Below are 25,548 nucleotides of genomic sequence, written 5' to 3'. Positions count from 1 at the left end.
TTCAACCCCAGAGATTGGAGAGTCCGCCTCAGAGTCCTCAGGCCCTGCTTCCACAATGGAAGGCGTGTCGGTGGAATTGAGGAGGTCTTCGAAGTATTCTCCCCACCGACACACGACGTCCCGAGTCGAGGTCAGCAGCACGCCATCTCCACTGTAAACAGTGTTGACGTTGCACTGCTTCCCCCTCCTGAGACGCCGGATGGTGGACCAGAATTTCCTCGAAGCCGTCCGGAAGTCATTCTCCATGGCCTCGCCGAACTCCTCCCACGCCCGGGTTTTTGCCTCAGCAACCGCCGAAGCCGCGTTCCGCTTGGCCATCCGGTACCTGTCAGCTGCCTCCGGAGTCCCGCAGGCCAAAACGGCCCGGTAGGACTCCTTCTTCAGCTTGACGGCATCCCTTACCGCCGGTGTCCACCAGCGGGTTCGGGGATTGCCGCCACGACAGGCACCAATGACCTTACGGCCACAGCTCAGGTCGGCCGCCTCAACAATGGAGGCGCGGAACAAGGTCCACTCGGACTCAATGTCCCCCGCCTCCCCCGGGACGTGGGAAAAGCTCTGCCGGAGGTGGGAGTTGAAGCTCTTCCTGACAGGGGATTCCGCCAGACGTTCCCAGCAGACCCTCACAGAACGTTTGGGTCTGCCAGGTCGGACCGGCATCTTCCCCCACCATCGGAGCCAACCCACCACCAGGTGGTGATCAGTTGACAGCTCCGCCCCTCTCTTCGCCCGAGTGTCCAAAACATGCGGCCGCAAATCCGATGACACGACTACAAAGTCGATCATCGAACTGCGGCCTAGGGTGTCCTGGTGCTAAGTGCACACATGGACACCCTTATGTTTGAACATGGTGTTCATTATTGAAAATCCGTGTCGAGCACAGAAGTCCAACAATAGAACACCGCTCGGGTTCAGATCGGGGGGGCCGTTCCTCCCAATCACGCCCTTCCAGGTCTCACTGTCATTGCCCACGTGAGCATTGAAGTCACCCAGTAGAACGACGGAGTCCCCAGAAGGAGCGCTCTCCAGCACTTCCTCCAGGGACTCCAAGAAGGGTGGGTACTCTGAGCTGCCGTTTGGTGCATAGACACAAACAACAGTCAGGACCCGTCCCCCCACCCGAAGGCGGAGGGAGGCTACCCTCTCGTTCACCGGGGTGAACCCCAATGTGCAGGCGCCCAGCCGGGGGGCAATAAGTATACCCACACCTGCCCGACGCCTCTCACCGTGGGCAACTCCAGAGTGGAAGAGAGTCCAGCCCCTCTCGAGAGGGCTTGTACCGGAACCCAAACTGTGTGTGGAGGCAAGTCCGACTATATCTAGTCGGAACTTTTCTGCCTCGCACACCAGCTCGGGCTCCTTTCCAGCCAGAGAGGTGACATTCCATGTCCCAAGAGCCAGCTTCTGCAGCCGGGGATCAGACCGCCAAGGTCCCTGCCTTTGGCCGCCGCCCAGCTTGCAATGCACCCGACCCCTTTGGCCCCTCCCACAGGTGGTGAGCCCATGGGAAGGGGGACCCACGTTTCCTTTTCGGGCTGAGCCCGGCCGGGCCCCATGGGCGAAGGCCCGGCCACCAGACGCTCGCGTTCGAGCCCCGCCTCCAGGCCTGGCTCCAGAGGGGGGCCCCGGTGACCCGCGTCCGGGCGAGGGAAAACGTGATCCATTAATTTTTATCATCATAAGGGGCTGATGAGCCGTGCTTTGTCTGGCCCCTCACCTAGGACCCGTTTGCCATGGGTGACCCTACCAGGGGCATGAAGCCCCAGACAACATGGCTCCTAGGATCATAGGGGCACGCAAACCCCTCCACCACGATAAGGTGACGACTCACGGAGGGGCCATCCATACCTGAATGTATTAAATTGAGAGGAGACATTAAGGGCTAATAGTGAAAGAAAGAACGAGCAAAACAGGAAACATCTGCATCCGGTGACGGACTGCTGTCAGGCGCAGTGGTTGCTGCTTGAAGCAAGGTTGCCAAGACAACCAGTGGTGCAGGGATTCTGACCTTTCACCTACATATTACGATGAGGTAATGCCAGAAGCCTATAAATATGTTGCCCGGACACAGAGCGGGCGCGCTTCTTCCTAGTCAGGGCGATGGCCGTGACGCTGCCCGGAGTAAAAGAACGAAGATGGATTTTTCATTCTTTTTGAGATTGAACCAAAATCTACTAAAATGAATTTCCAGAGTCTTCGAATTGGACTTGGTCAAATTTTAAGCTTCGAGGAAGGCAGAGGAGACAGCCGCTCCGGGCAGAAAGGGGAATACGCCAATTTTACTTTTTTGGCTATGCTCCTCACGGCCAGACCTTTCCTCTTTTTTAAACAGAATTTGGATTTTGGAACAAAGGAGAGCCGATCACTCGACTTGTTCAACCAAATAGGATTTTAGACCTTTAGTCTTTTGTTCTGAGTGGGTGAGTCTTGTTTTTTTGCTTTTTCGACTTGTAATTCTTTTTCTTGCTTATTCATTAAATCTCTTCTTAAGCCTTAATTCGGTTATCGATTATTTCGTATTAACTATGTTGAGCATGGTTTTATATGCGGTAATTACAACTTTAAAATTTCTTCATTTCCCTATCATAGTCATTCTTTAAATCCGTTCAATTCTTTTTAAAGTGAAGACAGCTTTAATCCTTAACATCAGGAATTGTCAGATCTGGTTCGAAGTAGTTATCTTGAGCTCAGCTAGGGCGAGGGCGCTCTAGTAAATTAACGAATCCTTGAGGTCTTAACAAAGACATCTAAAAATATCCGTAACATAACACAAGCATCAAACAACCGAAGGTAGCCATCATTATGGCGCGGTCATTTCGACGACTCGCCTCGAATTGAGTTACTCGGCTCGCGCGTCGGATGACTTGAGAGGGATTGGCGTCATATAGAAATTAGATTGATTCTAGTAGAATTAATTTAACTCAGGTGGTTAGATACGGACGAGTCCCTTCACCCCGGCTTGTCGAACCCTTTGATGGGAAGCCGGTGACACTTTGATAAAAAGTGCGCGTTTGACAAAGTCAAGGCGCCAGAGTCTGGAGAAAGGCTGGAGAGGCGCAAGTTGCTTGAAATCCAGTGTGAAGTTCCCACAGTCAGCGATGGTTTGGGGAGCCATGTCAGCTGCTTGTGTTGGTCCACTGTGTTTCATCAAGTCCAGAGTAAATGCAAATTTTAGAGCACTACATGCTTCCGTCTGCTGAAGAGCTTTATGGAGATGATGATTTCATTTTCCAGCATGACCTGACCTGAACCCCATAGAGAATTTGTGGGGTATTGTGAAGAAGAAGCTGAAAGACACCAGACCCAACAATGCAAATGAGCTCAAGGCCGCTATTGAAGCATCCTGGGCCTCCATAACACCTCAGCAATGCCACAGGCTGATTGCCTCCATGCCACGCCGCATTGATGCAGTAATCCGTGCAAAAGGATTCCCAACCAAGTACTGAGTGCATTAATGGACATTTTCAAATGTTTGATTTTGTTTTGCTGTTATAAATGTTTTTTTTTACTTGGTCTGAGGAAATATTCAAATATTTTGCGATAGGATATTTGAGTTTTCTTAAGCTGTATACCATAATCAGCAACATTAAAATAATAAAAGGCTTGCAATATTTCAGTTGATTTGTAATGAATCCAGAATGTATGATATTTTTGTTTTTTTAATTGCATTACAGAAAATAAAGAACTTTATCACAATATTCAAATTTTCTGAGACAGTCCTGTATAGGGCGCACCGGATTAAAAGGCGCATAAAATAGAAGCTATACTGCAACAAACTGAGGTTGACTAGGGTTGCGGTATGCATCCACTAGCCAACCAGTCAGAGACTAAGAGCCACATTTTTTACTGTGTCATCGCAAAGAGCCACATCATACACATGAGCACACATGAACACCCCCCCCCACACACACGCACACGCGCACACACGCGCGCGCGCACACACACACACACACACACACACACACACACACACACACACACACACACACACACACACACACACACACACACACACACACACACCCCTCTGCTCAGCCAAATTTATTGTGTGACATTATGTCACGCACCAACATGATAATGACAAATTGACTCCTACAGTACTAAAACCACAGACCAAAGACCACATTTTCAACAATGAACACTGTGTGCATTGTCACACACAGACAAACTCTCAGTTCAACAAATTCCACAAACAAAAACATAAGTTTTTTCACTTACTATGTGTGGCGGGACATTTCGGGACCATTCGTTTTATTTTGTTGTTTTCAGGAGACAAGATTTCAATAACGTCACTGAGGCATATTTTAACAAACTCCACTTCATTGTATGGCTTTTTAGCCCGTGCAATGTTCCAAGCCAGTTGAAACAATGCAAGTGTGACAGTCTCTGAGTGCTTCGTAATTGTTTTGAAAAACTGTACCTATTTTTCTGCCTGACTTTTCAAAGTGTCCAAACTTGTGCTTGCGAAATTCAGTCCCTTTTGCAAAGTCCTTATCGATATTGGCATGAAGTGAGCTGAAGTGGCGCTGAACATTTGAAGCTTTTAAATGCGCTAATGACGTCCGACATATCAGGCAGAATGGCTTGCCATTACGTTCAACAAAAAACAACTTTAACTCTGTTAAAAACGTCCTGTGGTCATCGTCATATATTCGTTTAGCTGTGCATTTTTTCCTTGCCATTTTGGCCGGGTTGGCCACCCCTGGCTTAGCGTCTTGTCAGCTTTTCTGGACCTAATGGGCCCCCGTAGTCACAGTCGCCATTCATTAAAAAGCCAGCAAAACCAATCGCTCTGCCCTGTGTTCATCGTCATATATTCGTTTAGCTGTGCATTTTTTCCTTGCCATTTTGAGAGCGAAATTGACACTCCTCAAATGGGTTTGTCCCTCCTCCTTTGCGGGATTTCACCTCACGCGCATGCGCGTTTGACCAAAATACCATATTGAACTCAAGCGAAGCAAATACGCACGAAAAATAAACACAAATGTTGATATGAACATAAAAGAGCTGCATGAAACCAGCCAAAGAGCCGCATGCGGCTCGCGAGCCGCGGGTTGGCCACCCCTGCACTAGCCAATAACCAATGAGCCCTCTGTAAACAATCGCGTTTCTCAAACTATCTCCTATCGAGGATATGCACGTGACGTCACAGACCGGCTGACGGTTTGTTTGGGTGGCAAAAAGCGGCGGACGCTGGGTGGTGCTAATAGGGCCAAGGCTGGATTGAGCTTTAGAGATACGTGTACTGGGGCATTTTTTTAGCATTTTATCAGTGGCAGATCGTGGCAGAGTTGTTACGGTGCAACTTTGACCATGGTGAAGAGTTGTTGTGCCATTGGATGTGCCTATCGCTTCCAAAAAGGCGATACCAAGAAGCTGTATTGGTTTCCTGCGGACCAGACCAGAAAGGATAGCTGGGTGGCGGCGCTTCGTAGGGCGGAACATGGCCGCAACAGCTCCAAGCTTTGGAAGCCAACTATTCATTCATACATCTGCTCAGATCACTTTGTGGGAGGTACGTAATTTTGTTTTATTGACATCAACATTCATCTGTGAGGTATTGCTCGGATATTCCCTTTTTCTTGCTGCTACTCGGCCATGAACTAAGGAATGCATAATTACACAGATTCATTGCAGTATGTTTGTCCAATTGCTAGTTTCTAATAATTAGATAAGTCAGAATTATCCATTGTCACTGGGGGATACAGGGTACAGCCACAGGCGGATACACCCAAGATCAGTTCGGCCCCACCTGAAACACCAAACTGGATCCGGCAGTTTCCATTTTTATATCAAGCTTGTCTGAAAAACAACTATCAAATAGTTGTAAATGTCTGGATATGTTACTGGCGGAAAAGTCGCCTTATCAGAGGACCAAGCGCTTGCTGTCCCAGCTCCTGCTACGCTTGAGCTGGTGGCGTTCTTACTTGGTTTCCACAGCAGATCAACATGAATGTTATATTTTTTCAACTTTTCAATGTATCTCTTGCGGCTTTCTTGGTCCAACTGGACGAAATAATCACTCACGACACCCACCCAGGCCGCCATCCTCACGAGTCCAGTGGCAGCGGACGAGGCTTTTTGCCACCCAAACAAAAATGGCCGCCCCGGTCTGTGACGTCAGTACATATCCTCTATAAAATGATCGGAACTGACTAAAGTTTGATCTAACACATTGGTCCTGCTTACTTATGTTTCCCTTCCATATCGATCCGTAAATTTACTCGAAACATTAACGGAACAGCCTATTTTGAGATGAAATAGCCTCGTGCGTATAGCAGCTATCATCATGAGCCACCCGCAAACTCCCATGAGCCTCAGCTCGCAGACTCCCATGAGCCTCAGCAAAGTGTTGTGGCAGCCCCCTGTAAACAATCACGTTTCTCAAACACTCTCCCATAAAAGTGATCGGAACCGACTAAAGACTGATTTAACACATTGGTGCTGCTTATTTATGATTCCGTTGGATATTGATCCGTAAACGTACTCGAAAACATTAACGGAACAGCCTATTTTGAAATGAAATAGCCTCGCGGGTACAACAGCTATTTAGTGACGCCCCCTGACCACGGTTGCCGTAATGCTGGGAAGCGATGCGACCTAGTAATTTACTAGTCGTACTAAAACGTACTGAAACATTTTGGCAGAGCGCTGTGTACAACAGCGCTGAAACATTTTGAGTGAAACATCACAGCGCTCTGAAACATCAGAGCGCTGTGTACAACAGCGCTCTGCCAAAATGCTTCAGTACGTTTTAGTACGACTAGTAAATTACTAGGTCGCATTGTTTCCCAGCATTGCGGCAACTGTGGTCAGGGGGCGTCACTAAATAGCTGTTGTATGGACCAGTATGGATCAACAAATTCATCAATTGATCCATATATAAGGCGCTCTGCATTATAAGGTGCACTGTGGTTTTTTAAGTAAGTTTAAAGTTTTTAAATTCGCCTAATAGTGCGGAAAATACGGTAGTTCACGAAGCATACGTATATGTGCCTTCTTTCATCAGTCTCAATCCAAATACACAGTGTAGGTCCCTTTCAAATGGGTAGTCTAGAACAGTGGTCCCCAACCTTTTTTGCGCCACGGACCGGTTACGTATCAGAAATATTTTCGCAGACCGGCCTTTATATAAATAAATAATACATTTATATAAATAAATAATACATTTATAATAAATATATAAATACGATGAAATAAAATGATACGACTGGCATAAAAACAAGTATAAACGACATAAAAATAAAACTCACCATTACGTTGAATTAGTGGGAGCACTGAGCTTGTTTCTCAGAAACGAGCCGGTCCCATGTAGGAGTAATCGGAGACAATGACACCCGAAGTGGTTAAGGTTTGTCTTTTAATGCAGAATGCTTGGTCTCCATGTGCCGAAGCAGTTTTGAAGGCTTCATTGCCTCGTTAGCTAGCCTGTCGCCACATATTATGCAGAGTGGGCTTGGCGCATTAGAGCAGTGTTTGTCAACCACTGTGCCGCGGCACACTAGTGTGCCGTGAGTGATCGTCAGGTGTGCCGTGGAAAATTATCCAATTTCACCTACTTGGTCTAAAAATATTTTTTGAAAACGAATTAATTATTATCTGCAGATAATATGCCATTGTCGAGTGTCTGTGCTGTAGTAGTGACAGGAAGCGTAATCATGTAATGATTCCTTATCACTAGATGGCAGCAGGGAGTGAATTACTGATGCATGAATGTGACAGGTACCAGTGAGAGCATTGTGGCTAGCAAGACTGTGCTGACGCTGATGGAGAAGTTTTTGAAAAGAAAAAATGCTAACTCCGATCTGGGCCCTGGACAAAATTCAGACCCAGATAAAGGCCCTAGTATGAGAAAGAAGGCAAATACCGTGAGCTCGAGGCAATACAATGAGAGTTATATTTCATTCGGATTTACTTTTACCTGGGATGCAACGACACCGGCTCCGTTTTTTTTTTCAAAGTCAAAGTCAGCTTTATTGTCAATCCCTTCATATGTCAAGACACACAAAGAAACCGAAATTCCGTTTCCTCCATCCCACGGTGACGAGACATACAAGTAGGCGACACAAAACAAAAACAAGAAGGCACAAACCATAAATAATAAATAATAAATAAAATAAAGTGAGCGATGAATAAATAACAGACCAATAACCCATTAAATAAGAGGTGCAAAACCGAGCCAGTGTGCATACAGCAGACAGCAAGAACAGGACGCTACGCTGAAAGGGGGAGCGAGTTCAGGATCCTAACAGCCTGGAGTACGAAGCTGTTGGAAAGTCTGGTGGTGCGGGAGCGCAGGCTCCTGTACCGCCTCCCAGAGGGCAGAAGTTCAAACAAAGAGTGAGCGGGGTGACTCACATCACTCACAATCTTGGTCGCCTTGCGGGTGAGATGGGAGGTGTAAATGTCCTTCAAGGAGGGGAGAGAAGCACCAATAGTCTTACTAGCCGTTTTCACTATGCGCTGCAGGGCCTTCAAGTCGTGGTCAGTGCAGCTGCCACCCCAGACAGCAATACAGCTGGAGAGGACGCTCTCAATGGTGCCGCGGTAAAAAGTAGTCATGACGGCCGGAGGAGCCCCCGCTCGCCTGAGTTTCCGAAGGAAGTACAGGCGGCGCTGGGCCTTCTTCGCCAGCGATGCGGTGTTGGTGGACCAGGAGAGATCCTCACTGATGTGCACCCCCAGGAACCTGGCGCTGCTCACTCTCTCCACCACAGCACCGTCGATGGTCAGCGGCAGGTGTTGGGCGTGACCCTTCCGGAAGTCAACAACAATCTCCTTGGTCTTGTCGACGTTCAGCTTGTTGTGCTTGGTATGTGGTGAAAAGCTATCTAACAGTGCTATGGTACCATGCAAGCAAGTAAAATATACTGAGATTGACATTTTGTACATGCAACTTTTCATATTGTAACAGTGAAATCTTTCCCAAATATTATACACTTTTTATTTGAAAGAAGAAATATAAAAGATGATAAAAATACATTTTTGAGTTGATTCCTATTCAAGACACTTTGATAAGAATGACTATATTGTAATATAGGTGGCTACGTCTTAACAGATTTTTGTTGGTGTGCCTCGAGATTTTTTCCAATGAAAAGGTGTGGCGTGAATGAAAAAAGGTTGACAAACACTGCGTTAGAGTCTCCTGTGGCGATAAATCCATATTTTAAGTAGGACTCCAGAAATTTTCTTTTAAATGCAGCATTCCTTTTCTTAGAAGACGTAGCCTCTTCTTCCTTCTCCTCATTGGGCTTTTTTCCCTCATCTCTGTTTCTTGCTCATTTTTGCTTGCTTCGCGGGGTCGACTGAGGTGACATGTCACGTGACCGAGACGAGCGTCTTGACCTGAACCGACAGATGTAATTGGGAGAGAATGGCCAATTTTTTTATATTTTTCAAAATAAATTCGTACTTATTTTTGCTAGCTTTGCGGGCTCGACTGGGGAAACATGTCACGTGACCGGGACGAGCGTCTTGACCTGAATTAATTAATCGTCGATAAAAAATTTAAAAAAATTTTTTCCTGTGCGGCTTGGTGGCCCGGTACCAAGTGACCCACGGACCGGTAGCAGCCCGCGACCTGGTGGTTGGGGACCTCTGGTCTAGAAGAGCATGAAAGGCAAAGGTTGATATGTCGCAAAGAAGTTTGAAGGGTCATCATACTTAATGGCTACACCAACAAGAGTTGGGCCAAAAGAACAGACCTAAACTTATGCTGAAGTGGCAGGATTTGAATTTACGCCTCAGGAGAGACTGGAGCCTTAATCCAGCGCCTTAGACCGCTCGGCCACACTACCTAGCACCTGTAATGTCTACGTTGAATTTTGTTGACAATTCTATTAAAACATGCGAAAATGGAGGATGAATACCGTTTTTTTCCATGTATAATGCGCAAAATTTAACTAATTTATTGTCCTAAAATCTGGGGAGCGCATTATACATGGGTACAATTTATTTTTTTATTTTTTTATTTATTTTTTATTTTATTTTTTGACACGTCAGGTATATAAAGAGCGAGAGTTCAGTTCTCTACCTAAATGCGTATTACAGGTAATATTTTATTTCACAACACTTTGCCTTGTTCCTTTCTTCTCTGCTGTTCACTTGAAACACGCTCCATACGAACACAATGCTCTCGTATCAGACGCTTGCTCGATCACCTGCTCGTTTGCTGTCACAATGTACCCTACACAAATCCGAAACATTTGTTGTGGCTCCGAGTCACGACGAGGGGCAAGTTTTGGTTTCCAAGGGTGTTTTTATTCCTCTTCAACTTCTCTCCCATACAGAGCCGCCTTTTTCACATGTCCGCACGTCACTTTCCTCTCTTTTCATTTTAACCTAACTGATCGCGGTGGTGCCTTTATGGGCAGTCGGAGAAATCAACGCCAACAAAAAAAATACATCCAGCCTAGTTAAGAAATCACCAGAAAGATCACCATGACAATTGTGAATAATAAATAAATAATTATTATATATCCATCCATCCATCTTCTTCCGCTTATCCGGGGTCGGGTCGCGGGGGCAGCAGCTTCAGGAGGGACTCCCAGACTTCCCTCTCCCCAGCCACTTCATCTAGCTCATCCCGGGGGATCCCAAGGCGTTCCCAGGCCAGCTGAGAGACATAGTCTCTCCAGCGCGTCCTGGGTCGTCCCCGGGGTCTCCTACCGGTGGGACATGCCCGGAACACCTCCCTAGGGAGGCGTCCAGGAGGCATCCTGATGAGATGCCCGAGCCACCTCATCTGGCTCCTCTCAACGTGGAGGAGCAGCGACTCTACTCCGAGTCTCTCCCGGATGACCGAACTTCTCACCCTATCTCTAAGGGAGAGCCCGGACATCCTGCGGAGAAAACTCATTTCGGCCGCTTGTATCCGGGATCTCGTTCTTTCGGTCACGACCCATAGCTCGTGACCATAGGTGAGGGTAGGAGCGTAAATCGACCGGTAAATTGAGAGCTTTGCCTTTTGGCTCAGCTCTCTCTTTACCACGACGGACCGGTACAGAGTCCGCATTACTGCCGACGCTGCACCGATCCGCCTGTTGATCTCGCGCTCCATCCTCCCCTCACTCGTGAACAAGACCCCAAGATACTTAAACTCCTCCACTTGGGGCAGGATCTCATCACCGATCCGGAGAGGGCATTCCACCCTTTTCCGATCGAGGACCATGGACTCGGATTTGGAGGTGCTGACCCTCATCCCGACCGCTTCACACTCGGCTGCGAACCGCTCCAGTGAGAGCTGGAGATCACGGCCTGAAGAAGCCAACAGCACCACGTCGTCTGCAAAAAGCAGAGACGCGATGCTGAGGTCCCCAAACCGGACACCCTCAACGCCTCGGCTGCGCCTAGAAATTCTGTCCATAAAAATTATGAACAGAATCGGTGACAAAGGGCAGCCTTGGCGGAGTCCAACCCTCACTCGGAACGAATCCGACTTACTGCCGGAAATGCGGACCAAACTCTGGCATCGGTGATACAGGGACCAAACCGCCCTTATCAGTTGGCTCGGTACCCCGTACTCCCGAAGCACCCCCCACAGAACCTCCCGAGGGACACGGTCGAACGCCTTCTCCAAGTCCACAAAACACATGTGGACTGGTTGGGCGAACTCCCATGCACCCTCGAGGATCCTGCTGAGGGTGAAGAGCTGGTCCACTGTTCCACGGCCAGGACGAAAGCCACACTGTTCCTCCTGAATCCGAGGTTCGACCTCCCGACGGACCCTCCTCTCCAGCACCCCTGAATAGACCTTACCAGGGAGGCTGAGGAGTGTAATTCCCCTGTAATTGGAACACATTGGACCGAGGGGTCCCCCTTCTTAAAGAGGGGAACCACCACCGCAGTCTGCCAATCCAGAGGCACTGTCCCCGATGTCCACGCGATGTTGTAGAGACGTGTCAGCCATGACAGCCCCACAACATCCAGAGCCCTTAAGAAATCCGGGCGGATCTCATCCACCCCCGGGGCCTTGCCACCGAGGAGTTTTTTAACTACCTCAGTGACTTCGACCCCAGAGATTGGAGAGTCCGCCTCAGAGTCCCCAGGCCCTGTTTCCACAATGGAAGGCATGTCGGTGGAATTGAGGAGGTCTTCGAAGTATTCTCCCCACCGACACACGACGTCCCGAGTCGAGGTCAGCAGCACGCCATCTCCACTGTAAACAGTGTTGACGTTGCACTGCTTCCCCCTCCTGAGACGCCGGATGGTGGACCAGAATTTCCTCGAAGCCGTCCGGAAGTCATTCTCCATGGCCTCGCCAAACTCCTCCCACGTCCGGGTTTTTGCCTCAGCAACCGCCGAAGCCGCGTTCCGCTTGGCCATCCGGTACCTGTCAACTGCCTCAGGAGTCCCGCAGGCCAAAACGGCCCGATAGGACTCCTTCTTCAGCTTGACGGCATCCCTTACCGCCGGTGTCCACCAGCGGGTTCGGGGATTGCCGCCACGACAGGCACCAATGACCTTACGGCCCAGAGGCGTAGCCAAGCTGGGGCGAGCCGGGGCGGCGCCCCGGTTAGGAATCCCTGCGCCCCGGTTGAAAAAAAAAAGAAAAAAAAAATCGAGCTTTTTCGATTCTTCATTTTCATGCCGTTTTTTTCTTTCGGTCTTGCGCGAATGTGCTTGCGCTATTCTATGTGCGCGATGTTATCCATTCACCGTTTGCCTCCCGGACGTTGTTTTAGCGATCAGCGAACGGCGTGGGTGATGATCGATTTTTTTTCCTGTGGGCGTGCGCCCCTACTGGAAAAATTCCTGGCTACGCCTCTGTTACGGCCACAGCTCCGGTCGGCCGCCTCAACAATGGAGGCGCGGAACAAGGTCCACTCGGACTCAATGTCCCCCGCCTCCCCCGGGACGTGGGAAAAGCTCTGCCGGAGGTGGGAGTTGAAGCTCTTCCTGACAGGGGATTCCGCCAGACGTTCCCAGCAGACCCTCACAGAGCGTTTGGGTCTGCCAGGTCGGACCGGCATCTTCCCCCACCATCGGAGCCAACCCACCACCAGGTGGTGATCAGTTGACAGCTCCGCCCCTCTCTTCGCCCGAGTGTCCAAAACATGCGGCCGCAAATCCGATGACACGACTACAAAGTCGATCATCGAACTGCGGCCTAGGGTGTCCTGGTGCCAAGTGCACACATGGACACCCTTATGTTTGAACATGGTGTTCATTATAGAAAATCCGTGTCGAGCACAGAAGTCCAATAATAGAACACCGCTCGGGTTCAGATCGGGGGGGCCGTTCCTCCCAATCACGCCCTTTCAGGTCTCACTGTCATTGCCCACGTGAGCATTGAAGTCACCCAGTAGAACGATGGAGTCCCCAGAAGGAGCGCTCTCCAGCACTTCCTCCAGGGACTCCAAAAAGGGTGGGTACTCTGAGCTGCCGTTTGGTGCATAGACACAAACAACAGTCAGGACCCGTCCCCCCACCCGAAGGCGGAGGAGGCTACCCTCTCGCTCACCGGGGTGAACCCCAATGTGCAGGCGCCCAGCCGGGGGGCAATAAGTATACCCACACCTGCTCGACGCCTCTCACCGTGGGCAACTCCAGAGTGGAAGAGAGTCCAGCCCCTCTCGAGAGGGCTTGAACCGGAACCCAAACTGTGCGTGGAGGCAAGTCCGACTATATCTAGTCGGAACTTTTCTGCCTCGCACACCAGCTCGGGCTCCTTTCCAGCCAGAGAGGTGACATTCCATGTCCCAAGAGCCAGCTTCTGCAGCCGGGGATCAGACCGCCAAGGTCCCTGCCTTTGGCCGCCGCCCAGCTGGCACTGCACCCGACCCCTTTGGCCCCTCCCACAGGTGGTGAGCCCATGGGAAGGGGGACCCACATTTCCTTTTCGGGCTGTGCCCGGCCGGGCCCCATGGGCGAAGGCCCGGCCACCAGACGCTCGCCTTCGAGCCCCGCCTCCAGGCCTGGCTCCAGAGAGGGGCCCCGGTGACCCGCGTCCGGGCGAGGGAAATCTGTGTCCATATATCTTTTTCATCATAAGGGGCTTTTTGAGCCGTGCTTTGTCTGGCCCCTCACCTAGGACCCGTTTGCCATGGGTGACCCTACCAGGGGCATGAAGCCCCAGACAACATGGCTCCTAGGATCATAGGGGCACGCGATAAGGTGACGACTCACGGAGGGGTCATTATTATATATATTATATATATTATTATTATAATAAATAAATTATAATTAAAATTAAAAAAAAAAAAATAATTATATATATTATATATATTATTATTATAATAAATAATTGTGATAAATAACTGGAACATCACTCAAATATTGGTGATCCCGTTGAGAGTCTCATATTTCTTCGCTATCGAGTTTGCTCCTGCATGCGCAGTGATACTGACCGGCAGAATAACATCCGGTTGTTCCCAAAGATGATCTTTTTTCTGAAATAATTTTACGTTTACGGACTTAAGTAACCCGGCCGGGTCATACCAAAGACTATAAAAATGGGACCCATTGCCTCCCTGCTTGGCACTCAGCATTAAGGGTTGGAATTGCGGGGTTAGATCACCAAATGATTCCCGAGCGCGGCGCCGCTGCTGCTCACTGCTCCCCTCTCCCCCAGGGGATGGATCAAAATCACACGGGGATGGGTCAAATGCAGAGGACAAATTTCACCACACCCAGATGCGTGTGTGACGATCATTGGGACTTAAAAAAAAAAAAAAAAAAAAAATTTGGGTGCGTATTATACATGGGTACAGGCTTTTTTCCAGCATCAACATGCCATTTTTAGGGTGCGTGTTATACATGGGGGCGCATTATACATGGAAAAAAACGGTAGTTGGTTTCTCCACCAGCCCTTGGTACCGGGCCGCCAAGCCGCACAGGAAAAAAAAAAAAAAATTTTTTATCGACGATTAATTAATTCAGGTCAAGACGCTCGTCCCGGTCACGTGACATGTTTCCCCAGTCGAGCCCGCAAAGCTAGCAAAAATGAGTAAAAATAGTGCTGCCCAACTGAGCTTTGTTCATGATGTAATGAAGCATGTACACAACAGAGGCGAAACAAAATGAGTGACAATCAGAATCCAGTTGCGAGTTGGAACCGAATGCTCGTTTGCCGATTAGAGGACATCATGAAAGACTAGTTCTGAGCAGCAGAGTGGCCCAGCGGGAGCGTACTGGGCCCGTAACCCAGAGGTCGATGGATCGAAACCATTCTCTGCTGCTTGGAACTTGTTGCCTGGTGGTGTTTGAAAAGCTTTAGATATTCTTTCAAGTCATGCTTTTGAGAAGAAATGTTGTACGGATGATATTTTCCACACGTTGGCTGTGCTGCATGGAAGTTGACTCTTCCTCAATGCATACAGTTTACGAGGCATATACATGCCAGTCCAAATACACAGCGTAGTTACCTATTAAATTGGGTACTCCAAGGTGGAATGATAGGCAAAGATTGATATTTCACAAAGACCTTTGAAGGGTCCTGATACTTTATGGCTGCACTGACAGGAGTTGGGCAAGAAGAACAGAACTGAATTGATGCAGAAGTGGCAGTGGTGGGATTTGAATGCCCGCCTCAGGAGAGACTGGAGTCTAAATCCAGCGCCTTAGACCACACGGCCACATAACATAATAATGTAACAAAGAAGAAACAACAAGCTGACGACCGAGCAGCTCACCCGAGGCGCCTTAGGAGGCGCGACAAGCACATGTGCCCTGCAGAAACAACACCATACCTGTACAATCAATCGCAACAGGCGAAACGACTTCAAAGACAACCGGAATCCAGTTGCAAGTGTTGGGAACTAATGCTTGTTCGGCGATGAGGGGACAGAATGAGTTTTGAGTGATCGGCTGCAGGGTAGTGCGGATGGAGCGTGCTGAGCCAATGGCCCGGATGGCTTGATTGATTGATTGATTGAAATAATTTTCTGCTATCTGGAGCTCGTTGTTTCCTATTGTTAAACAGCCTCCAAATTTCTTTCAAGTGTTGCTCTTGAATAGAAGTATTGTGAAGTTTAGACTGTCTACACATTGATTGTTGCACATGGAAGTTGACCCATTGTCAATTATGTTTCACATGGAATATGTGTGACTACTTTCACCGGTCTCCTCATGAGAGACCGTAGCCTTAATTCAGTGCTTTAAACCGATCGGCCACACTTCTTAGAATCCTCAACTTAAATTTAAGATGCAGATGCCAAGTGCCTGCTGCGGCCCTGAAACAGGATTTGCAAGCGTTTGTGTCGCACTTGGTTCAGGACTCTCAATATTTAACAATCAAATCAGGGAGAGCGCGGACATAGTTCCCCACTCTCACAAATTACGCAGTCGAGATTCCCGTATTTGGAGAATTCGCAGGGGTTAATGTGACCGTCAGTGCAATGGGCACATCTCACCCTGGGTGAACTACCTTCGTGATCACAGTCAAGTTAGGTCTTATGCCTGGGCACACGACCACTTATTTTACATCCTCTCTGTTACATGACGGTGCCATTTGTAAACTAGCGAAAGGTGTGATGGTACTAGTGGATGAGAAATGTGCGTGTATACTACTCACAGGCCATAAGAGGTAACAGGCGCAACGGTGGAGCATGCAACCGGCGAATGAGCTAATGCGACAAGCCTCTGGTGATGGTTGCAACCTGGGTTTGACTCACTGAAACTCGTGAGCAGTAGTGCAGATGTTTGTCGGTCTGGCTGACCTGAACGCCTTGTTTTCTTCTGCCAGGCCCGCTGTGAAAAATTGAGCATCCAAACCGTCCTCGCTGCGTTTTATTGAATTTGCATTTCAATTGACCAACATAGGTAGGTACACCAGTCCCAGATATACTGCAACACCAGGTTGATACGCAGAGTGGGCAGAGCAAGCTCTGAATCTCTTCTCCCTGTTCCAAAAAGCAATTTAATATGAAGTCCCTCAAAGGGGACAAATCAAATATTCAAATGATAAGAACAGGTACTACACTTGATCTTAACGAAAAGGCAGAGAAGCGATGGACTATCCGAGTGACGGACTCGCTTACAGGCCTCCCTGTCTACCCATTCTCACCGACGGTTACAGTACGGCACAGAGTGCTGCTCTTCTGGGCACTGGTAAATCGGCAACTTGTCTGCCGACTTATTTGTTCACTCATCTTCACCCGCAGTAATGCATGTACCGTATTTTTCGGACTATAAGTCGTGTTTTTTTTCATAGTTTGGGTGGGGGGGCGACTTATACTGAGGAGCGATTTATATGTGAATTCTTTCACAAATTTTCAAAATTCAAAAAAAGAAAAGAAAAGTGAAACCACGATAAACGAACCACGATGTAGCAAGGGATTACCGTCATTTGAATTTAGAGTGACGTCAGCGGCACGGCGGTTGTTTACATAAAGGACAAAGATTTGATCACGGGATGACGAAGATGACGAAGGGTCCCACGTACTACCGGCATCATTAGCGGCTTTGTTTGTAAGTGACACGGAGGACGAAGAGTTTGAAGGATTTATTGATTTGGAGTGACACAGAAGGTTTGAAAAACTGTTATGGCTTTTACGCACGCCCGGTCCTACTCTACGGAGCTCTCTTTCACCTCCGTGGATGGAAGTCGGGGGCCGGCGCTCGGCCGGGTGGCCTTCCGGGGATGGTGGATGGGGCTCGGACATGGCTTTTACGCACGCCCGGTCCTATTCTATGGAGCTCTCTTCCACCTCTGTGGCTGGAAGTGCCACCTCCGGGGATGGAAGTCCACGCCGCCACACCCCTGGAAGTCGACGCCGGTGCTTGGGGCCGTGTGGTGGTGAACTATTTATGTTATAGTTATTTGATATATTTTATTTCGTACAGCAACTTGTATATGTTTTTATCGTTACAGTTCAGTACTTGTTGGCTCGTTGAACTCTTGTTTTGTTAAATAAAGAGACGTTTACCAAATCCACGTCTTACCTTGTACTTTGTTAACGCTATAATATAGTTATATACTAGATCTGTGGAATAACGACGAGGCTGACGTCAGGGCGCACGCGCGGCGTTGTTGACACAGGACGAGGAATTTGATCGATGGATTTAATGATTTGGAGTGACACAGATGGTTTGATAATATCGTTGTTTATATGATAGTTATTTAATATATACTTTATATATCGTTATATGGGTCTGTGGAATATTTAGAATATTTAGATGTCAGCGGCTCGGCGCTTACGCGGCATCGTTTCCATAAAGGACGATCGATGGATTTAATGAATTGCAGTGACACAGATGGTTTTATAAACGTGTTATTTATGTAATAGTTATTTGAATAACTCTGAATGTTACGTCAGGCCCGTTCTCAGCTCTTCGTTTGTGTTTATGTCACGTTAGCATAGGGAGGGGGGATGGGGAGAGGGAGCGAAAAAAACTCCAGCCGAATCGGCCACTACAGGTTAATTAAAGGCCATATCATAGAAATGTGTCTTTAAACGTGTCTTAAATGTTTCTACTGAGGTAGCAGTTATAATATCCATTGGTAGGGCATTCCAAAGCTCTGGAGCCCGAATAGAAAATGCTCTAGACCCTGCAGACATTTTCTTGGCCCTCGATGTCGCTAAAAGACTAGCGTTTTGCGAACGAAGGTTACGAGACGGAACATAAGGAACAACTAGGTCGACGAAATACGAAGGCGCTAAGCCATGCAGTGATTTATAGGTTAATAGAAGAACCTTGAAGTCACATCTTAAATGGACCGGGAGCCGATGTAAGTTGGCTAATATTGGGGTAATGTGATCAAATTTTCTTGTCCGTGAGAGCAGCCTTGCAGCAGCATTTTGTACTAACTGTAGACTTTTGATGCGGGACTTAGATAGACCAGAGAATAATACATTATTCCGCTCAGTGGTCTAGTGGTAGAGTGTCCGCCCTGAGACTGGAAGGTTGTGGGTTCAAACCCCGGCCGGGTCATACCAAAGACTATAAAAATGGGACCCATTGCCTCCCTGCTTGGCACTCAGCATTAAGGGTTGGAATTGGGGGGTTAGATCACCAAATGATTCCCGAGCGCGGCACCGCTGCTGCTCACTGCTCCCCTCTCCCCCAGGGGATGGATTAAAATCACATGGGGATGGGTTAAATGCAGAGGACAAATTTCACCACACCCAGATGTGTGTGTGATGATCATTGGGACTTTAACTTTAACTTATTACAGTAGTCCAGGCGCGACGTGACGAACGCATGTATAATAGTTTCCGCATCACCGGTCGAGAGGATCGGACGAATCTTTGCAATATTACGAAGGTGAAAAAACGCAATTCTGGTTATATTCTTAATGTGCTTTTGAAAGGAGAGCGTTTGGTCAAATATTACCCCGAGATTAGTTACAGTATCGCTCTGAGTGATAATACGGTTATCTATAGTTATAGTGGTTTCCTTAAATAAGTGTTGATAACGAGTTGGACCAATTATCAACATCTCAGTTTTATCTGGGTTAAGACGAAGGAAGTTGAGAGACATCCATTGCTTGATCTCCGCAAGGCACGCCTCAAGATTACAAAAATCCCGCGGATCTGTCATCGATAACGGCATATATAATTGGGTGTCATCCGCGTAGCATTGAAAACTAATATTATATTTACGTATTATGTCCCCAAGCGGAATCATATAAATATTAAATAGAATTGGTCCGAGTACCGATCCCTGTGGGACACCACACGTAACATTATAGAGCTCAGAGGACGTATTGCCATGGACCACTCGGTGCGTCCTGTCTGATAGATAGGAATGGAACCAGCCTAGTGCTGACCTTGAAATACCAACACAACTTTTAAGACGCCCTAATAAAACATCGAAGTCTACAGTGTCGAAGGCAGCACTAAGATCGAGTAGTAACAGTACAGATGAAGTGTTTGAATCCATAGCTATGAGGAGATCGTTAGTCACTTTAGCAAGTGCTGTCTCAGTGGAATGATTAGCTCTAAAACCAGACTGAAAAGAGTCATATCGATTATTAGCGACCATGCGCTACTACTTTTTCAAGAAGTTATGCTATGAATGGGAGCTTTGAAACTGGCCTATAATTACTGAGACAGTCCGGGTCAAGATTTGGTCGCTTAAGTAACGGTTTAATGATAGCGGTTTTAAAGGCTGTTGGCACTATCCCAGAGGAGACAGACAGATTGATTATATTTAAGACGGACGGTCCTAAAATTTGAAATAATTCTTTAAGTAGTTTGGCTGGAAGAGGGTCGAGTCAACATGTTGTTTGTTTAGCCGCACTAACCAATTGTGTAAGCCTTGCAAGGGACACGCTTTTAAAATTTGAGAGGGTTATTGCATGATCATCAGCGCTGGTAAACGGCGGTCTCGACTGAGCGATTGGAATGGTATTCTTGATTTCGTCCCTAATGGATTCAATCTTTTGAGCAAAACATTTCATGAACTCGTCAGCTGAGTGGAAGGAACTATCAGGGGTCGGCTGGCGTAGTGTCAGCTTTGCCACTGTATCAAATAGGTGTTTAGGATTGTTTTTATTGAGATTAATAACTTGCGAAAAATAACGAGTTTTTGCTAAGATAAGCGCATCTTTATATTTCAGGAGGCTGTCCTGCCATGCCTGATGGAAAACCTCAAGTTTGGTTAAACGCCATCTGCGCTCATGCTTTCTACATAATTGCTTAAGCGTACGTGTTTCATCTGTGAACCACGGAGTAGGCAATCTACGGCGAGTTTTCAGACGTAGCGGCGCCACAGAGTCGATGGCATTTAACAATGTCGCATTGAATTCATTTGTAAGATTATCAATAGAGCCGATGTATGCGGGAAATATGGCGGTTGCCGGTGACAGTAACTCTGATAGCGCAGTTGCAGTCATGGAGTTAAAATTACAGCTCCTATAATTCTGATTGCTCTCTTGTCTTTGACAAGGAACTAAAATTTCTAATTTTATTAAGTAATGATCAGACAGAACAGGAGTGTATGGCAGTACTGCTATATTTGAGGTTGCAAGTCCTCGGGATAATACCAGATCTATGGTATTTCCATTCTTATGCGTTGCTGCCTGTACGGCTTGCGTAAAACCAAACGTATCAGTTAAAGTCTGAAACGCCGAAGTAAGTGGCTCTGACGGTAAATTCATGTGGATGTTGAAATCGCCCATGATAATTATATTATCCGCATTGGTCACTAGATCAGCCACGAATTCTGAAAATTCATCCAGGAAACCAGAGTAAGCCCCGGGTGGACGGTAAATAACAGCAAGATAAAATGACGGTAAAGCGGTGGATCGGACAGTGAAAACTTCAAATGTTTTAAATACGTTGATCGAACGAGGCCTAAATCTAAGCTCGGAATTTGAGATGAGGGCGACACCCCCACCCTTTTTTCGAGGACGCACCACATGCGAGCTCACAAAATTTGGAGGCGAGGCCTCATTAAGCGGCAGCAGTTCATTAGGTTTTAACCAGGTCTCGCAAAGACCAAAAACGTTTAGATTATGTTCCGTGATGAGGTCATTAACGAGAACTGCTTTCGTATGAAGCGATCTAATATTCATAAAACCGAGTTTAACTGTAATCGGTCGATCAGGGTGCGTATCTATCGAAGGATTTTTAAACGAGATGTGAGTAAGATTGTGTTCTCTAGGCCTGACATCACCTCTCAAATGTTTGTTAACGCGGTGGGACGATACGACCGTGGGAATTTGATAGTAAATATTTGTTACACATGTAAAATTATCTGAAACAGGCACCGTTTCATCAGCAAAACCGGTCGGGGTGGAGTGAGAAAATGTGTTCATGTGTACTGTAGCACTATTCAAACTGTCACGCTCTAGTCTACACGAGGAGCTATGTGCATGCTGGAAGTCTAGCCTAGCGCTAGTTAACTTTAGCTTAACAGACTCCAAACCCATCCTGACAGGTGGTCTAATCACCTGTGCCCCGGCCTGCTCTAAAGTGACCTGTCATGAGTGGCTCAAACAGTAATCTATATTCCTAGAAAGAGTGAAGGCGCCTTCACGGTTAGGGTGAAGGTCGTCCTTCCTCAGCAGGTCGGGGCGGCCCCAGAAGGAGGGCCAGTTATCTATAAGATACAGTCCCTGCTTTTTACAGAACCCAGCCATCCATCGATTAAGGGAGACTAATCTACTAAACCTCTCATCAGTGCCTCTCCCAGGCAGGGGGCCAGAGACAAATACTCGATGCCGACTCATCTTTCTGGCGAGATCACAAGTCCTCGCTATGTTTTTCTTTGTGATCTCTGATTGTCTCATCCTAACATCATTGGAGCCGACGTGTATCACTATGTCCGAGTAGCTAGTGTTGTTGGAACTACGCTGTTGACCAGACCTATTGCGAGTCAGCTCCCTAAGATTAGCTTCTATGTCGGGTGCTCTGCCCCCAGGAATACACATTACCGTGGCTGGATTTTTAAGCGTAATATTTCGGGTAATGGAGTCACCTATGACCAAAATGCGAGGGCCAGTAGACCGAGATGACTTTGGACGGCTATGCGTCTTACCTGGCTCACCGCGATTAGCAAGCCGCTTGGGGCTAATGCTAACTGGGCTAGCGGGCTGACTACAGTCCGCGTCTGTGTCCGCCACATCTACTGTTATCGCGCAATTCTGCTCTAACTGGCGGACACGTCCCTCTAGCAGGGACAACCTCTCTAAGAGAAGGGTGCAGTTGGTGCACGAAGCCGTACAAACCTCTTGATCCGCAGCCATACTTTATGTCCGATGATCGACGGTAGACAAACGGCCACGAAGCCTCCGCTCTCTCAGGCACTCCGGCTGTGTAGTAAAAAGATTGAACAGTGTAATAAAAAGATTCAAACTTACTTTAGAATCAGGGAAATGAGTTCTACGCTGGAGAAAACAAAATCGTCCGAGCCTGAAAAGTATTGGGAGTCTGGGCTGAGAAGGAAGAGGGCGTGACAGCAGGAGGCAATTGATGCATAAGTGACTGCAGTGGGATTTGAACCCATGCCTCATGAAAGTCTGGAGCCTAAATCCACCATTTTAGATCACTGGGCCACACGACCTAGGTTCTGTGCTGCTATAATGAATTTTGTTGATAATTATATTAAAACGGGCAAAACTGAGGAAAAGTTGGTTTCTCCACCAGCACCCAGGTTAGTGCAGTCCGACACCGCCTTGTTTGTAATATAACATATGTTTCAGAGAAAACGCTGTGATTTAAATTATGTTTTACAGCATATTTGAACCAAATATGTTATAAGCACAGATTATTACAAGGCACCAATTTGAGTCTTGATAAAGGTCCTGTTGAATGTACATGATAAATGTACAAAGTGATTCAGCAAACATCTCCATATTTGACTCAACTCTCTCATCAAATTGTCAAAAAAAACATTATTACTAGAACTTTGTGTTTTCACCTCCACAATATAGCAAGGATCTGTCCCATTCTATCTGTTCGTGATGCAGAAATCATAAATCTTAAAGCTTACATATCACGTTTATAAATTCGTCCGTTTTAAGTTTTACTCATTCAGTTGTGGTTTATATAAAGTGGAACAGTGATGCTTTTGTCTGAATTCCATATGCATTCGCCTTTATGATCTCAAGTTTCATATTGATAGCCTTAGGAGACATACTGTTTTGACACTGCTTATGCACCGAGACAAACAAGGAATGGCAGAGCAAAGGAAGCAAGGCGGGGTGCTGGGGGGCTGGCTGGCACGTCGGTTCAGAAGTCGAAAATTGGTTCGAAAGAAGACGCAAAAAAATCGCGAGGCTCCGGTTCACATCTCAAAAATTTCGTAAGCACAGGCGTTCGTTAGTAGAGGTACCACTGTATTTACAAGTATACACCCATCACTCAATCGATCAATCGATCAATCAATCCGTAAAAAAACAACACAGAGATTTACATAAATGCAAATTTATACCTTACACACAATAATATTATGTATAATTTGTATTTTGGGACAGGTTGAGCCAGAAAAATCACATCCTACCAGAAAGGTTGCTAAAGCATATTTAACAGCACAACACAGCAAATATATTTCCCTCATCTTCGCTCCCCTCCTTGAAGGACATTTACACCTCCCATCTCACCCGCAAGGCGACCACGATTGTGAGTGATGTGAGTCACCCCGCTCACTCTTTGTTCGATCTTCTGCCCTCTGGGAAGAGGTACAGGAGCCTGCGCTCCCGCACCACCAGACTCACCAACAGCTTCATTCTCCAGGCTGTTAGGATCCTGAACTCTCTCCCCCCTTCTGCGTAGCGTCCTGTACTTTTGCGCTATATTCTGACTGTCTGCTGTATGCACACTTGCTCCATTTTTGCTCCTCTTATTTATTGTGTTATTTGTTTATTTATTATTTATTCATCACTGTTAGGGTAGTGTTCACTCTAACTTATTTTGCAAGAACCACACTGGAGACAAGTTAGTCGTTTCAGACACCTGCAGGCGGAGAGTTCACTCGTCGCTGTGCTTACAGCGATGGTCGAATGAAGTCTGAAGTCAGGCCTCATCAGGTGCATATTTATTGAGAAGAAACACAGTGGGGTTGAAAGTGGGGGTGTTGGAACACAGGATGGGGTGTAGCCGCTCCCCTGCTGATCAAAGCATAGCAGGGGGCCTTTTACGACTTTGTGGAAACAAAGCAACTCTGATTGCTTCCTCTGCAGCTAGTCAATCAGGTGAAAAGAGCTTAGCACTTTGGTCTACTACTTTTGGTAAGACAGGACAGGCTAGGTAAATTATCACAGGTTACATTCCAACATAATCATACGATGAAGATATTCTGCAAACCCTAACATATCCCCCCTGTTTTATCATATGAGTATGTCAAACCCGATCAATCAAACATAAGAAAGAAAATACAATGACAGCAATAATTTCCAGTGAAGACGAGGTATTTCCCTCAATGCTCCAGTCCAAATTTTGTGTGCAACTGAAAAACCTGCGGCCAGATTAAATGCAGGAAAAGAGTTACACGGCCCCTTTGCCTTAGGCGACCAGAATGTTATCAATAAAAAAAGAAAAAGAAAAACACAGAAACAGTACATCATTGTACCCATCACTTGCAAGGCATTTTCGATGGTCAAATCATCAAGTTTCTGTAAAAGAATGCTGAGCTAAACAGCATCTACGCAATCCACATCTCGCAGCACATCATAGTCATCACATCCGTCATCTCTAAGAAGTTGTATATGCACTTGTGCCACGGTAGAAGACACAAACCTTGTCACAGCAGACTTCAAACACGGGATAACACAGGTCGTAAACAAGCACAACAATACCAGCACAGCAAGCACAGGAGTCACAAGTTTCAACAGCAACTGCCACCACGCGCCAGAGAATAGCCATGAAAAGAAATCCCATTGATGTGGGATGTTATCCTCCGACATGGCCTGCTGTAAATTCCTCAGTGAGTTCATGGCTTCCTTGATGTGCGTGTCGTTATCTCCTGGAATGTATGTGCAACAGGAAGTCCCAATGATGTGGCACACACCACCTCGTGCTGCCGTCAACAAGTCCAGAACCATCCTGTTTTGCAAGACCATTAGTCTAATAGCCTGGATCCCCCTATTTTGTCCATCATCGACTTGCAGTGAGAGGTTCACAAAGGATTGAAAACGATAGTTCAGTGTCTCGATGAAGAGAG

At 47.1% G+C, this 25,548-nt stretch overlaps 1 non-coding gene and 1 pseudogene across 1 annotated transcript; both read right to left on the bottom strand.

Annotated features, from left to right (window-relative positions):
• Positions 1 to 16,238: 16,238 nt before the first annotated feature.
• LOC119121131 lies at positions 16,239 to 16,393 on the bottom strand (annotated as a pseudogene).
• Positions 16,394 to 16,760: 367 nt separating this feature from the next.
• Positions 16,761 to 16,951, bottom strand: LOC119121135. The gene has a single exon (XR_005097625.1). It is a non-coding gene; the product is annotated as a U2 spliceosomal RNA (small nuclear RNA).
• Positions 16,952 to 25,548: the final 8,597 nt, after the last annotated feature.

This window comes from Syngnathus acus, chromosome 3, assembly GCF_901709675.1.
Source record: "Syngnathus acus chromosome 3, fSynAcu1.2, whole genome shotgun sequence".
In the NCBI taxonomy this organism is placed as follows: Eukaryota; Metazoa; Chordata; class Actinopteri; order Syngnathiformes; family Syngnathidae; genus Syngnathus; species Syngnathus acus.
This window is presented reverse-complemented; position numbering and strand designations above follow the sequence as displayed.